Source organism: Triticum aestivum, chromosome 6B (genome assembly GCF_018294505.1).
Source record: "Triticum aestivum cultivar Chinese Spring chromosome 6B, IWGSC CS RefSeq v2.1, whole genome shotgun sequence".
Classification (NCBI taxonomy): Eukaryota; Viridiplantae; Streptophyta; class Magnoliopsida; order Poales; family Poaceae; genus Triticum; species Triticum aestivum.
The window spans coordinates 305,420,960-305,433,440 of NC_057810.1; positions in this window are offsets into that span (position 1 = coordinate 305,420,960).

Genomic DNA, 12,481 nt, shown 5'->3' on the forward strand with positions numbered 1-12,481 from the left:
CTTCCTTGGTTGCGTACAATTTCCTCGAATTGCTTACTCCCAACAAGGCTCTTGTAAACACCTTTCTCTATAATTCCCTTCAATAAGATATTTTCTTGCTCAAGTGTAACTTGGCTAAGAGAATCATTAGTGGAATCAAGAGAACTACTAGAAGCAACAATATTGGATTTGGCATGATTATTGTTACTACTAGAGGAAGTATCTTTCTTGTACTTGTTACTAGACTTGACTTGAGGCATGTAAGTAGATAAGAATAAACGCTTGGCAATGTAAGAAGAACTTTTCTTACGGAGATCATCATTGATTGCTTTTAAGAACTCATGCTCTTGCTCAAGATTGAGCTTTTCAAAGCGTAACTTCTCATGAGCCCTTAAAAGTTCTCGATGATCTTCAAAGATAGTTTCATGAGCCAACTTAAGAGTGTTTAGTTCTTTAGTTAGAAGCTCAATCTTCTCCTTATCATTGTCATTCATTTTATCTTGACTAGCATGATTAATTGACGTTTCATCATAGTATTCATCACTAGAGTTGTCAACAAGTAAATCATCATACACAAGCAAGTCATCTTCATCACTATTGAAATCAACATACTCAGGATGTGTTACCTTTGGATCTTTGGCCATGAAGCATCTTCCAATTCCTTCATTTGGTGAATCAAATATGTCATAGGAGTTGGTTGACACAAGTGCTAGACCGGCAACACCGTCATCTTGAGTATATTCGGAGTCGGAGTGATAGCTTCTCTCGGAGTGATTGTTGGAGTCGGAGCCGGATACCCATTCACCAACATGAGCTTGATGTCTATGTTTTGTGTAGCTCCTTGATGACTTGTCCTTCCTTTCCGAATCCTTGCTTCTCCGTGAGGGTCTTCGTTCATAACGATCATCTCTACTCCTCCTCTCTCTTGGCGGTGATTCTTCTCTTTTGCTTCTTCTTCTTGGAGAATCTTCTCTTCTTTTATATGGTGCCGTACACTCATTGGAATAGTGTCCGGGTCTCCCACAATTGTAGCAATTGCGCTCTTGACTAGAAGACCTTTTGTCATTGTAAGACCTTGACTTGGAGCTTCTTTCTTTGCCTCTACTCTTGTAGAATTAGTTGAAGTTCTTCACCATTAAGCTCAATTCTTCATTGAAGGTTTGTTTCTCACTTGATGATGTGGGGGCTTCAATTGAGGCTTTGTAAGCACCACTTGCCTTGTTGTGAAGTTCCTCCTTATTCTTGAGTGACATCTCATGAGCAACAATTCTTCCAATGACTTCCGTTGGCTTGAGATCTTTGTAGTTTGGCATCATTTGAATCAATGTGCACACGGTATCATACTTTCCATCCAATGCTCTTAGGATCTTCTTGATGATGAATTTGTCGGTCATCTCTTTCCTCCCTAAGCCGGCAATCTCATTTGTGATAAGAGCAAGCCTAGAGTACATTTCAGCGACACCTTCACCATCCTTCATTTTGAACTTGTCATGCTCACTTTGGAGCACATCCAACTTGGATTCCTTGACGGATTCGGTACCTTCATGCATATCAATCAAAGTATCCCAAATTTCCTTTGCATTCTCAAGATGACTGATTTGTTGAATTCTTCGGGGCACAATCCATTGAAGATGATATCACAAGCTTGAGCGTTGTATTGCAGCATCTTCAATTCTTCCGCATTAGCTTCACGGTTTGGTTCTCTCCCATCAAAGAATTCACCTTGCAAGCCAATACAAATAATTGCCCAAACGACGGGGTTATGTCCAAGAATATGCATTTTCATCTTATGTTTCCAACTAGCAAAATTAGTACCATCAAAGTAAGGACCTCTACGGTGATAATTTCCCTCGCTAGATGCCATACTCTCCTAGGTTGTGAAACCAAGGCTATGACCACCAAAAGCTATGGAAATCAAAGAAAATGGAGACCAAAGCTCTGATACCACTTGTAGGACCTTGAAGTATGTCTAGAGGGGGGTGATTAGACTACTTGACCAATTAAAACTTAACCTTTTCCCAATTTTAGAGTTTGGCAAATTTTAGCTACTCTAGGACAAGTCAAGCAATCATCATACTATTCAAGCAAGCATGAAAGAGTATATAGGCAGCGGACATTAAAGCATGTAACTTGCAAGAAAGTAAAAGGGAAGGGTTTGGAGGATTCAAACGCAATAGGAGACACTGATGTTTTTGGCGTGGGTCCGATAGGTGGTGCTATCGTACATCCACGTTGATGGAAACTTCAACCCACGAAGGGTAATGGCTGCGCGAGTCCACGGAGGGCTCCACCCACGAAGGGTCCACGAAGAAGCAACCTTGTCTATCTGTCGGGGGTTTGGTGCGACATACGCCAAAGGATGGCTTATCATGGTGGGAGCGAGTAGAACGTCGCCAGTGCCAGGAAACGGCATTAGGAGAAGGCATGCACGCCGGCGAATCTTACCCAGCTTCGGGCTCTCCGGGGAGATAACACCCCTATTGCTGCTCTGCGGGGTCTCCGCATGATCACTAAGGTGTAGTGACAACAAGGTTGCACCTAGAGCTGTATTCAGGAGGTAGAGGGAGGCAAGGCTAGCTCCCTTCCTTCTATATGATCTGGTCTAAGGCTAATGGATCCAATCCTTTGCATGGGTGCCCCGGGGGGTTTATATAGGCTTACCCCCCGGGGGTACAATGGTAATCCGGCTGGGCGCGGGTCCCAGTCGTCTGTCTCACAGGCCGCCATCTTCTCCGCCGACTGCTGGGACCCGCCGGCGAGTCCGGCACTGTAGCCATGCTTCTGATGACGCAGGCTTGGTCATTGGGTCGTGGCAACAGTGCCGCCATCTATCGGGCGATCACTGTCATTACTCCCCGTCTTGTCTGGTTAATGGCGCGTGGGACCCGTGGGAGAGGCTGGCCGACTCTGGGGAGCCGACTCCCACGGGGCCGCCTTCAGGGCGTATCCGCCGTCTTCTATGCTCTCACTGACTGGCGGGTCTGCCGTTTCTGAGCCGTACAGGTAGGCCATCGTGGCCACAGTGCGCCGCGCACTGTGGCTGAGGTCAGGGCTGGCATGGCAACAGTGCCGGGCCTCGTCGGAGATCTTCGGCGGTACGGCACACTGTAGCCATGCTGGCCCCTCGCAAACAGGAGGTGACGGCCACGCCGTGGTCGTACCCGCCTCGCATATCGCAACGAGTGTAGAGTCGTGGGCTGACTCTCCATAGCCGGCTCCTCCAGAAGTCGCCGGCCATGAGTCGGCTCATCTGGGAGTCGTCATCTGAGACTCGGCTCATCTGGGAGTCGTCATTTGAGACTCGGCTCATCTGGGAGTCGCCATCTGAGACTCGGCTCATCTGGGAGTCGCCATCTGAGACTCGGCTCATGTGGGAGTCGTCATCTGAGACTCGGCTTGTCTGGGAGTCTCTATCTGAGACTCGGCTTTGAGGGGCGCGGCCTGCCTCGATGTCTTGAAAGGTTCTAGGGCTCGGGTTAGCCTACCCGTGGCCCATTACTCCGACAGTAGTCCCCGAAGCTGGTGAGGCTCCGAGAGTGACTCGCTGGAGGACCTCAGCAGTTTCATTCTTCCGGTGGTGGAATCTGGGTTTCGTTTGCCGTCTTCCTCTGGGCCGACTATCCGTAGTCGGATTCGTAGAGGGTCGTCCTGCTCTGTGGAGAGCTCGAAAGTCGTGGCGGGAGACCAGGCGGCATGCCTGGTACACTTCCCTCCTGCCGCCCGCCACGGCCCTATCGCGCGGCGCCATGCGGCGGGGACAGTCTGCTGGCCCACGCGCATGACGGGACGGGCCGTCAGGCGGGGCCCGCCACTACCGCGCCTCGGCACGTGAACGGATCCGCTGCGGCCGAGCGAACGGTTGGGCTACCCACGTCGTTACTGTGCGCAGTAACTTCGTGGGGTAAATCATGGGGCGCCGTGGGTCTTTGGGCGCAGTTAATCCCACGCCCGCCCCCTCGGCTTCTCAGCCTTCAAGGCTATAAGTAGGGGGGAGTGGAGCGGCATAGCACGCGCGCCCATCTCCCCCGACCCCCGCTTCCTCTTGCTTCCTCTCTCCTTCTTCCCGCTGGTGAGCAGAACCACACCGCACCAGCCAGCGATGAGCTCTTCCTCCGCCGCCGCGGCTCCGGCCATGCGTTCCGGTGCGTGGGACGACTCGGTGGTCGATGACGACCTCATTGAATTCCTCCGCAAGACGCGCCGCCTCCCCGGCGCGCACCTCGTGCGAGCCCGCACCCCGCCGGCGAGGGAGATATCGCCGGCGCCGGAGGAGGGCGAGTGGGTCATCTTCCGCTCGCACCTCATGCGCGGCCTGGGGCTGCCGGCGAGCGGCTTCTTCCTCTCCTTCTTGGAGTTTCACGGCCTCCAGCCGCACCACCTTACCCCGAATACGGTGGTGCTGCTGTCCGCCTTCGCCACTCTGTGCGAAGGTTTCCTCGGCGTTCTCCCCACCATCGAGCTGTGGGGAGAATTCTTCTCTTCTAAGCTCGGCACGCACGTCGCCGGCGTGCCGGCATAGTGCGGTGCCTACATCGTGATGCGGCGCTCGACGGCCGACAACCCTTTCCCTTCCATCTCGCTGATCAAGTCGGTGAAGATGTGGCAGCGCTCCTACTTCTACATGAAGAACCTCGACTCTGACGGTGACTGGGTTAATCTGCCGCCTTATGAAGCCGGCCCCTAGCTGGGAGGCTCCCCAGCTGGTCTCATCGAGTCAAGACGCTGACTCCCACCGGAGCCGCCGCCGTAGCGCGACTTCGAGTCTTGACGCAGTCGGAGGGCCTCGTCAGGGCCGACTTGCTGGCCGCCTTCATGGCGCGCTGAGGCCTCCCGCTCCAAGGCCGGCCTCATCTGATCTGTCAGATGAGCGGCCTCCGGGACCTGAGTCGGATGAGCACCAAGGAGATTCCCCGCGCAGAGGTGGCAAACATGGTGAACCATATCGCGAACTGCGAGTTCGGGGAGGACTGTCAGTTCGGCAAGGAGCCGTACTCGCACACCAACCCCCCACCAGTGGTAAGTCGTATCTCCTTATTGCTTTGTCTTCTTTATAGCCGAATCCAGTTTCTGATTTTCATTGGTTTCTTCTGAGCTAGAACCCCTCATGCAGCCTGCAGCCGGTGTCGCGAGACTGCCCCGCGAGTTCGTCCCCGACCGCGCGGAGAGCGACCTCGACGACCCCGACTTGGGGGCGGCGGCGATGGAAGCCGACGCCGAAGGCAGAGGAGGAGGAGCGGGAAGCGGCCTCAGGCTCTCGGCCACCTTCGTCGACTGGCCTGAGGATGACGCTGAAGGGGAATTCGCCCCGCGCCATCAGCTAAGGGTCGGCCCCTCGGGCGCAGGCTCCTCCGCCGGCCTGGCCGGCCAAGGCAGCACAAAGAGGCGTCTCGCTGGGCCGAATGCGCCCGGCGGCAAGTTGAAGAAGTTCAAGGGGGCGGCCGCCGCGACCAAACGGGAGGAGGTGGCCGCGAAGGCCAACCGCTTCCGCAGGGAAGTGAGAAGGCCGCCGCTAGTCTCTGCGTAAGTTTTTATGCTTTTGTCTTTATTTTTCTTCGGTGAATCTTGTCCGAGTCTTCTTTTATACTCCTCTCGTTCTTCTTCAGGGCCCCCCTTTCCCTGGAGAGAGTCGCCGTCCCCTCCGTCATGGGGTCGACAGAGACGTCCGCCAATACTCGGCGGGTCGACCCCGCCGCCGACCTTCGGGAGGCGACGGAGCGCAACGCGCAGGAGAAGCGTGACGAGGAGGAGGCCGACCGCCTGGAGAAGGCGGAGACCGTAAAGGCGGCTGCCTCCGCCCTGAAGAAGCTGGAGGACGCTGAAGCCGCCCTTGCGGCAAGACAGCGAGCTGAGGAGGCCGCACGTCGTCAATCGGTGATGCTCGTCCAACCACTGTCCTCCGCACCGCCGCCTCCGGAATTCATGGGGCAGACTGGAGAAGCCAGCACCGAGAACCCCGTCATGGAGAAGGAGAGTGGCGAGGCCTCCATGTCGGACACGCTAGTGCCGCCGCCTCCGCCTCCACCGCCGTCTGGGAGAGCCCACGGCAAATAGCCGGCAGGCCCGCCGGTGCCGCCGACTGAGCATGATGCGAGGCTGCTTCTTCAGGTTGCCTCGCCAGTGCGTCGCCGCCTCGAGAAGGTGACTTCGGCGCCGCGCCCCTGGAGGTTGGAGCCGCCAGCTCGGCCATCCCAGATGCCGAGGGGACGAGTGCTGCGCCCGTTGGGTGGGTGCGCGGAGGCGGCACGGGCCCGCTGAACCAGGCGCTTCTGGATGTCCAAGCGAAGCTTCGAGCCAAAGGCGACGCCCTCCAGATCTGCACCAAGGCGCATCTAGCATCGCAAGCGGATGTCCGGGTATGTTTTCCTATTTGATTCTTGTTTTCTTGCTCTTCTCTGTGGGGGCGCGCCAGTGCACCCACTGGGTGTAGTCCCGAGTTTCGGGCCGGCTACTGAGCAGGCGGCTCGAAACTCCCTCTGGCGAGTTCCAAGTACTTATTTTGTTTGAAATCTTTGTTTCCGGGAGTATCACAACCTCCGCGCCACTGCCTTCAACCGCAATGTTGAGGAGTTGAGCAAGCAGACTGCCGATTTGACGGAAAGCCGGAGTAAGTTCTTTTCCGCTTCTTCGCGGGGGCGCACTGGCCCACCCGCGGGCTGTAGTCCCCGAGATTTGGGCCGACTACTGAGCAGTCGGGCCGGATCTTCCCGGCGATCTTCCTTCTTGACGACTTTGATGTCTCCTTTCTTGTTCTTCTTTCTTCGCGGGGGCTCACTGGCGCACCCGCGGGCTGTAGTCCCCGAGATTCGGGCCGACTGCTGAGCAGTCGGGCCGGATCTTCCCGGCGATCTTCTTTGTTGATGACTTATTTGTCTCTTTATTTCGTTCTTCAGGGGCCAACGCTACTCTTCAGGAGTAGTTGGGTGAAGTTAACACCGCCTTGCGCGTCAAGGGGGAGGAGTGCAGCAAGCTTGCTGTGGAGCACGATCTGCTTACTTCGCAGCTGGCCAAACAGAAGGAGCTACTCAAGAAGACGCAGGACGAGGCCGAGAAGAAGGAGGCTGCTCTTCTGGCCGAGTTCGAGAGCGAGCGCTCCTCCTGGACCGACAAGGAGGCGATGCTGACCTCCGGCTTCCACGAGATCAAGGATATCGTTGATGGTGAGCTTTCTTTCTTTGAGTTTCCGACTATGTGTCAGGCTGACTTCTGATTTTTCGACTTGCTTCTTTTTTGTCTTGGCAGACTTCTTCCCTGGCCACTCGTAGGCAGTCCCTCTGTCCATCAAGGCTGATCGTGAGGCGCGAAGGGCAAACGGCAAGGAGATTGCCGCCAACTCTCCCCTGACCGTCGATGAGCAGCTTCTGAGCATCGAGGCCCGTCTTCGTCCGGCCCACCGGCGGATGCGCCGGCTTCAGCATGCCGGCGCCCAGGCAGTTGCCGCCTTGTGGCCAGACATGCCAGCTCTACGCACTGCCAGCCGGATTGTCGACTAGCTGGAGGTCGCAGCCGGCCGTCTTGAGGCCTGGAAGGGTTCCTCGGCCCGGGCCGGAGCGCGCCGGGCCTTGTAATTCGTTAAGGCATGGTATCCGGGACTGGACCTGGACCGTCTAGCCGCGTTCCGGTCAGAGGCCCAGGCCGAGCTGGAGGCTGTGGAGGGCGCCCTTGTCGAGCGTGCGGCGGCCACTGCCGAGTACACGGACACCAATGTCTTCCTCCCCAAGCGGGCTGAAGGCGGTGAGGAGGTGCCGCCAGAGTGGTTCGGGATGAACCCAGAATATGGCGAGGACTCGGCGGAGGTGATTGACTCCAGCACCGAGGAAGAAGGCGAGGCGGAGGACGAAGGCGAGACAGAGGTGCCAGAAGGCGGAGCGGGCGACCAGCCTCAGCTCGACCGCGCCTCTAGCAATGAGCCGCGTCCGACCGGGCCGACTGCCGCTGGCGGCGATCAAGCCGAGACTGTCCAGCCGACTCCCCCGGCGCCTGACACCGCTGTCTCCTCCGACCCTCCGAACCCGTCTGCTGCTCCCTAGGCTGCCTTCTGGCTTTATTTATCTGTTCTAGAAAGTCTTTGATGAACTTGTTAATTTGCACAATTCCACCCTCGGGGTGTATTTTTAACTTCTGTCTGAAGATTCGGCCAGCCGGCCCTCTTCTGTCTGAAGATTCGGCCAGCCGGCCCTCTTCTGCCCAATTCCAAGCGGCATAGCAAGAAGTAGCATACTTGAAGGCATAATTCTTATCATACAGATAATCAAAAGGGGCAGTCCCCGAGCTCGTCTCGGGGGGCCCGAAGTCTCGGTATTTTAATACAAAGGGGTAGCGTGATACATACTGAATCAACTGTAAAATCTTCGAAGGAGGTTTGCATTCCATGGTCGTTCCGACTCTTTGCCGGAGTCGTCTCTCTTGCGTGCTCGGGGCTTCTGAGCGTCGATCAGGTAGTAGGAGTCATTGCCCAACACCTTGCTGACAATAAAGGGGCCTTCCCAAGGTGCCGACAGCTTGTGCTGGCCGGCTGTCCGCTGGATCAGTCGGAGCACAAGGTCGCCCTTTTGGAAAGATCTTGGCTTGACCTTCCTGTTGTAGTATCGGAGCAGGCTCTGCTGGTAGATGCTGGACCGACTGAGTGCCAAAGCCGGCCCTCTTCCAGCAGATTGATGCCGTCTTGACGTGCTTCTTCTGCTTCCTCCTCGGTGTACATGGTGACTCGCGGGGAGTCGAATTCTATGTCCATCGGGATGACGGCTTCGGCACCGTAGACGAGGAAGAAAGGCGTGAAGCCGGTTGACTTGTTTGGAGTCGTGCGCAGACTCCAGAGGACGGCTGGCAGCTCCTCAAGCCAACAGCCGGCCGAACGCTCCAGTGGTTCAACCAGGCGGGGCTTGATGCCGGATAGGATGAGGCCATTTGCTCGCTCTACCTGGCCGTTTGACTGCGGATGGGCGACAGACGCTAAGTCCAGTCGGATGCCCTGCATTGCGCAGAAATGGGCCAAGGCTCCTTTGGCAAAATTTGTGCCATTGTCAGTGATGATGCTATGTGGTATGCCGTACCGAGTCGTAATGTCGGCGATAAAGGTTACTGCAGTCGGACCATTCAATTTCTTGATGTGTTTTGCTTCTATCCACTTGGTGAATTTGTCCACCGCGACAAGTTGGTGAGTTAGGCCGCCTCGTGCCGTCTTGAATGGTCCGACCATGTCTAGGCCCCAAACTGCAAAGGGCCAAGCGATGGGAATGGTCTTGAGCGCCGAAGCCGGCTGGAGCGGCTTGGAACGGAACATCTGGCACCCTTTGCAGTTTTGGACTAATTCCTTGGCCTCTTCCAGGGCAGTCGGCCAGAAGAAACCATGTCGGAAGGCTTTGGCGATGAGTGCCCTTGAAGCCGCATGATGGCCACACTCGCCTTCATGAATGTCTCTCAGGATTGCTTGGCCTTGTTCTGCCTCGACACAGCGTTGGTAGACACCAGTGACACTGCGCCTGACCAGCTCTCTGTTGACTATGCTATAGGCTGTCGCTCGGTGTTGCACTTGCCGAGCCAGGATTTCATCAGCTGGTAGCTCTCTGTTTACTAGGAACTTGAGGATGGGCTGGGCCCATGAGGGTGCTGCTATTTCTTCGATTGCCACTATTGCGACTTGGACAAGGGTGGCTGGGCTGGGAGGTGGCGGGCTGGGATCCGCGGCCGCTTGCTGGGTCGGTGAAGTCCCCGGGCCAACTGGAGCAGTCCCCGGGCCGAGTTCTGAAGTCCCCGGGCCGATTGCAACTGTGGTACTTTTGGAGCCGTCTGTAAGGATTTTTGTGCCGTCTGTTAGTGCTCTTGAGTCGGATCCGACTTCTTCGGGGGGAGCTAGCACAAAAATGGAGTCTGATTCTGGCGATGGTTTGATAGACTGCTTGAGGAGGCGCTGAAGGGCGACGTCGGATGGTATTGCTTGACGGGTGGAGCCGACTCGTGCCAGGGCGTCCGCTTGGTCGTTGTCATTTCTTGGAATGTGAAGGAATTCACACCCCTCGAAATATCCGCTGATTTGCTGCACCAGGAAGCGGTAGCTCGCCATGTTTGCATCTTTGGCGTCCCAGTCGCCAGATGACTGCTGGACCACCAAATCGGAGTCGCCGTAGCACAGGATCCGGCGGATGCCGAGTTCTTTGGCAAGCCGGAGCCCGTGAGCGAGCGCCTCGTATTTGGCAACGTTGTTGGAGCCGGCAAAGTGGATTTGTAGTGCGTACTTGAGCTTGTCGCCTTTGGGGGAGGTAAGGACGACGCCGGCTCCCAGGCCGGTGCGCATCTTGGAGCCATCGACATGCATTCGCCAATGGGTGGAGTCGGGTGCTGGCGGCAGGTACTGGGTCTCGGCCAAGTCAACAAGGAAGTCGGCCAGTGCTTGTGACTTGATGGCGGTGCGGGGCTGGTAGTAGATGGTGTAGGGAGCCAGATCTATGGCCCACTTGGCTACTCGGCCTGAAGCATCACGACTTTCGATGATCTCGGCCAGTGGCGCGGTGCAAACCACAGTGATTGGATGCTCTTGAAAGTAAGGCTTCAACTTCTTGGCGGCGAAATGCACGCCATAGCACATCTTCTGGTAGTGGGGGTAGTTTTGCTTGGAGGTCGACAGTACCTCGCTCAGGTAATATACCGGTCTCTGGACAGGGGGCGCCTTGCCTTCCTCCTTGCGTTCGACTACGATAACTGTGCTGACTACCCGGCTGGTGGCGGCAATGTATAGGAGCATAGGCTCTTTGGGAGTCGGAGCCGCCAGCACAGGGGGAGTAGTCAACATCTTCTTCAACTCGAGAAATGCTTCATCCGCCTTGTGGTTCCACTTAAAGAAGGTGGTCTTCTTCATCAATTGGTACAAAGGGAGAGCCTTCTCGCCCAGCCGACTGATGAATCGGCTGATGGACGCCAAGCAGCCGGTGAACTTCTGCACATCTAACAGTCGGCGGGGACTTCCATCCTCTCGATGGTTTGATCTTTACAGGGTTGCACTCTATGCCGCGTTCCGAGACCAGGAAGCCAAGGAGCTGGCCGGCTGGTACTCCGAAGACGCACTTCTCTGGATTGAGCTTGATCTGGAATCGGCGCAGATTCTCAAAGGTTTCTTGGAGATCTTCCAACAATGTTCCCCACTTTTCCGTCTTCACCACCACATCATCCACGTAAACATGGGAATTTCTGCCGAGTTGCTTGAGGAGACACTTCTGCATGCAACGCTGAAAGGTGGCACCGACATTCCTCAAGCCGAACGTCATAGTCAGGTAGCAGAAGGCTCCAAACGGCATGATGAAGGCAGTCTTCAGTCTGTCTGCCGGGTTCAGCTTGATCTGGTGATATCCTGAATATGCATCTAAGAAGCTCAACAGCTCGCATCCGGCTGTGGAGTCTATCACCTGGTCAATTCTTGGCAGAGCAAATGGATCTTTGGGGCAAGCTTTGTTGAGGCTTGTGTAGTCGATACACATCCGCCACTGCTTGTTCTTCTTCAACACTAGGACGGGTTCGCCAGCCATTCTAGAAAGAACACCTCCATAATGAAGCCGGCCGCTAGGAGTCGGGCTATCTCTTCTCCAACAACTCTTCTTTTCTCTTCTGACAGGCGGCGCAAAGGCTGCCTGACGGGATTCACATCAGATCGGACATGTAACTTGTGCTCGGCGAATTCCGTCGGTACACCTGGCATGTCTTTAGGGGACCATGCAAAGATGTCTCGATTCTCACGGAGGAAATCGACGAGCTCGCCTTCCTATTTGCTATCTAGGTTTGCACCTATGACAGCGTGCCTCTGCGGGTGCTCCGGGTCCAAAGGTATCCTCTTTGTTTCTTTAGCCGGCTTGAACGAACCCTCAGCTTCCGACTCCTTGGGGTCGGCCAACATCTCTGGCTGCTTGCCGGCCATTGCCACAACTCGATCAAGGAGCCGCCTCTCAGCTGCGATCACCAGGGACTCGGCCAGCCGACTACTCTCGGCCGCGCAGGCGGATGACTTCCTGTAGTTGCCGGCCACGGTCAGAATACCCTTTGAACTTGGCATCTTCATCTTGAGGTAAGCGTAGTGGGGGACCGCCATGAACTTGGCCAAAGTAGGTCGGCCAAGCAATGCTTGGTATGGGCTTTCAAGGTCCACCACTTCGAACCAAACTGGCTCTTGGCGAAAATGATCTTTGTCTCCGAAGAGGACATCTATCTGAATCTTGCCGATTGGGGAGCAAGAAAGGCCAGGTACAATGCCATGGAAAACAGTCCGGCTGCTTTGAAGCTGCTTCTGCTTGATTCCTAGTTTCTCCATGGTATCCTTGTACAGGATGTTGATGCTGCTGCCTCCGTCTATCAATACTCGCGAGAAGCGAGTGGCCCGCCTATCAGTGGCCAAGGTAGCACTCAGAACCAAGGCGTAGGAGCCCGGATTCGGCATCACCTCTGGGTGATCAGCTCTGCTCCAACTGATAGGCTTCTCGGACCAATGCATAAACTCCGGAGTATCTGATGCTACTGCATT